This window comes from Neltuma alba, unplaced genomic scaffold (genome assembly GCF_004799145.2).
Source record: "Neltuma alba isolate B1F8T4 unplaced genomic scaffold, ASM479914v2 tig00012599_pilon, whole genome shotgun sequence".
NCBI classification, from domain to species: Eukaryota; Viridiplantae; Streptophyta; class Magnoliopsida; order Fabales; family Fabaceae; genus Neltuma; species Neltuma alba.
Genome location: NW_021637048.1, coordinates 16,162 through 20,045, shown reverse-complemented (window position 1 = coordinate 20,045; position 3,884 = coordinate 16,162). Strand labels below are relative to the sequence as shown.

The 3,884-nt window shown below is 34.4% G+C and overlaps 1 pseudogene; it reads left to right on the top strand.

Moving 5' to 3' along the window:
- The first annotated feature begins 1,220 nt into the window (after nt 1-1,220).
- On the top strand, nt 1,221-3,586 carry LOC114729025 (germin-like protein subfamily 1 member 7; annotated as a pseudogene).
- The last annotated feature ends 298 nt before the right edge of the window (nt 3,587-3,884 follow it).

The window sequence follows — 3,884 nt, the reverse complement described above, 5'->3', positions numbered from 1 at the left end:
AATTCAAATCTTAACATCCAATATAATTCTGAGAAATCAAGGAATGACAAGGAAGGAAAAAGAAAAGAAGAAAGAACTGAGAACATAAATAGTGCAACATAGCAAATATTATTATCTTGTGTAATAAGCGCATACGTAACGTCGGCGAAAGAAGGAAAGTTAAAATAATCAAATAATGAAAGGCCAATGGGAACAAAGCATCTGAATTGTTAGTTTTTGAAGCAGGTGAACAAGAAGGTTGAAGATACTGCCAAGTACTAAGTTGCCTCCTCCCCAGAATCAATCAATGATACTCTTCTGGTTCTATTTATAAATCACTTCCATCATGTTTTACATAATAGACTAAGAAAAACTTTAAACTTCATTAGCTCTCATTTAAAATTTAATAATTTTATGACTTTATCTCTATTTAATATACATTATACCTCATGTAAACAAAATCAACGCAATAAAAAATTAAGAGTAAAATTGTACATCTACATAAAATGCGAGACTCTGGTGTAACCTGGAATGCAGATGAATATTTTCGGTATCCACATGGAATCCGATCACATAGACAGAGTCAGATTTTTGTTATACAGCAAGTACACTTTTGAAGAGAGAATGAGAGAATGGGGAGAGAGGAGAGTTGAAGAGAGAAAAACTTCCAAGTATGTGAAGTGTTTCACACCTACGTATACATCATGCTTTATTCAGTTTTTCTCTTGAAAACTAAACATACAACCGTTTCCTCCAAAAGACAAAAAGGTTTTTTTACAAGTAAAAATCCTTAGTCTTTAGTTTATTATATTTTAGACCCCAAACCTTATGGGGGGCCTCATACACCGAGGGTGCATCAGGCTAAATCCAACATAAAAAATTTCTCGTAATACTCTATAATTAGGACCAAAAAATTATTTTCTTTCTCTATCCTATAAAGAGGACCAGAGGAGTATAAGTTAATGTTATGCTTGTAACTTTAGGCGTAGAGTTGTGAAGAAGACAATTGAAAAAGTCCAAGTCAAATATTAATTAATTGCTTTAAAAAGCCTCCAGACATGGACTAAAGATACTATTAATAATTTCTAGAATAATGTGGACGTACTTCTTTAATTAAGTCGAAACAATAAAATAATACAAATTAAAAAAGGAGGGCTGCTCCCCTGAGCTATAAATAGATGGCAACCACAAATGCATTTGGTCATAACAAACTCACAATTCAAAGAGAGGATTTGAGAAAGATGAAAGGCTCAATACTTTTCTCACTTATTGCCCTCTTGGTCTTGGCTTGCTCCATTGCTACTGTCTATGACCCCAGCCCTCTTCAAGATTTCTGCGTGGGCGTCAATGATCCCAAACTTGGAGGTACATACGCACAAAAAAAATGCATATTATATCTCTCTTTGTATATCTCTCATCATTGAATAGTAATAATGAATTGGTTTTGTGCAATATTTGTGAATGGGAGATTCTGCAAAGACCATAAGCTTGTGAAAGCAAAAGACTTCTTCCACATAATGTAAGGCAACACATCAAATCCATTGGGCTCCCAAGTGACTCAAGGGTCTGTAGATGAATTCCCAGGACTCAACACTCTTGGCATCTCTCTGATAACCTCTTGAAATTCCTACCAATTTAGCTTGTTTTAACACTCTTTTGTGATTTTTGGAAGCAAATTGTGTAGGCCTACTCCCTTAAAGTTGGAAAATATGATTTGAAAATGTCAAGCTTGATTTATGCTAATATTTAGGGATTATTTGTACAATGCTTCTAAAATTCGTGGTGTAGGAAGTAGTGAGGCTGGAAGATAAATGATAAGGAGAAATATTTAACCTATTTTGGTTGATCCAAAACTGCATAATCCATCGCAGCAAAAAGAAGTCTGCCTCTGAAATAGAAAAGAAGGAGAGGCATTCTGTACAAGGGGCCGCAGTGCTTAGCTGAATCCGTCACAGTGCCCAATCCTTTCCAAAGAGCTTCTCTCTCTATGTAATTTGCCATGGCGGATGAGCCAATCTGTCTCGGCGCTTGTCCCTATGCAAGTATATGTTTTGCATTGTAACTTAATATTTAACGCATATAAAATTGTTTAGAGAGTTCTCTACTAGGGTTTGAAGGTTTTGAAGCTTGGGAGCTTTGGGCTTAAAGTTTAAAGGAGATTTGGAACTTCTTTCCTCATTTTCCTTGGTTCTCTTTTTCTCTTCTCCTTTGTTTCTGTAGTGGCTGTGAAATACCCTTGTATTTGTGACTCTTTGCTGAACATATATAGCTAGAGTAGTTGTTCTAGGATTATTTTGACCAATTGTATGTACTAAGAATTGTTTTAACTCTTTCTTTACTATTAATGATAATGTTATGTTTTTACCTTGGGCTTAGTGCTTTCTCGTCATTGGCTACTATATGGAGTGATTTGTTTGATTTGTTTAAACTTGAGAAAGTTAAATTGATCTTTGAACTTGGGTAAAAACATGTTAGAACCGAAGTTTATTCTATTAAATTGATGGTTTTTTGATAGAATAGAGATATATCTATTGACCTAGCATTGTCCAAAAAGGGTTTCGGTTTTCAAAGTGTAATCTTTTCAACAAAAGCAAGAGATAGTGAAGGTTTATTAGGATTACAAAATTTGGTTTTGACTTGAGAAAGCTTAATCAACGTTTGTGAACCTCGGACTGACTTAACTTATCATTAAAACACTAAATGAGAAGTTTCTAAATCAAGTTTTATGAAGTACAATAGTGAGAAATAATTCTACATCCTTATTTATCTCAAAGTCAATTTTTTAACTTTGATTTTTACCTTTGTTTTCAAAGTACCTTGCTTAAACAACACTTAGCCCAGTTATGAACAAAATTGCAATTTTTAACTCGTCTGGCTTTAGTCTCTGAGAGAATGATACTTTTTGTACTACTTACGATCTGTGCATTTGCCATTAAACTAAACGGCAAACACTCCCTTCCTCGTATTGATTATGCTCCTTATGGTTTGAATCCTCCCCACATTCATCCCCGTGCCATTGATGCGGTGACCGTCTTGGAAGGAACTCTCATGGTTGGATTTTTGGCTTCCAATCAAAATGTAACTGCCTCTTCACCGAAGTACTCAACAAAAGAGATGTGTTTGTGTTTCCCTTTATCATGATTCACTTTTAGCTCAACATCGGCCATTACAATGCTGTCGTACTTTCTAGTCTAATTAGCCAAAATCCAGGAGTCATTACCGTTGCTAAGGCTATCTTTGGATCCAATTCCCCCATCTCTCGTGACGTTCTCTTGAAGGCCGTCCAAGTTAACAAGAACATACTACCTCCAATTCTTAATATAAAACATTGTTTGACTTTTATTTTGATCCTAAATATAAGACCCCAATCCACTTTGTCTCTCATATTTACACATTTTTTCCCAAGGTAGTTCTTCTAACAATAATAGTTATAACCAATATACTTGATTAGCAAGGATATTTTAGGAAAGACAACACCTATTTATTACAAATAACTAACTTAACTTATTTCCTTAATATTCTCAAATTAGTCAACCAGCTCTTATAATTAGGACTGGAGGTAGTAATTGCATATCTTCAAAAGCAACAATGGTACGAGAATAACTAAACGTCCCATTCTGTAAGAAATAAAGATGATATGCATGCATGCATAATCAATTGTCCTTCCTCATGTGAGTTCATTTATATATGTTGGAATAACTAAATACTGTGTGTTCTTGTTTACCTTGTTCCTTGTTCTCTGCCAAATTTCATTTGGTTTCCTGTACATGTCATAGTGTTTACATCAATAATAATACTACTTACAATTCTGGGAACCCAACGTCGAACGTGTTGTTTGTTATATACGTAGTTTTACTTTCCAAAAACAAAAAAGGTAATCAATATTGTTTCCTTGTTTTAATCCC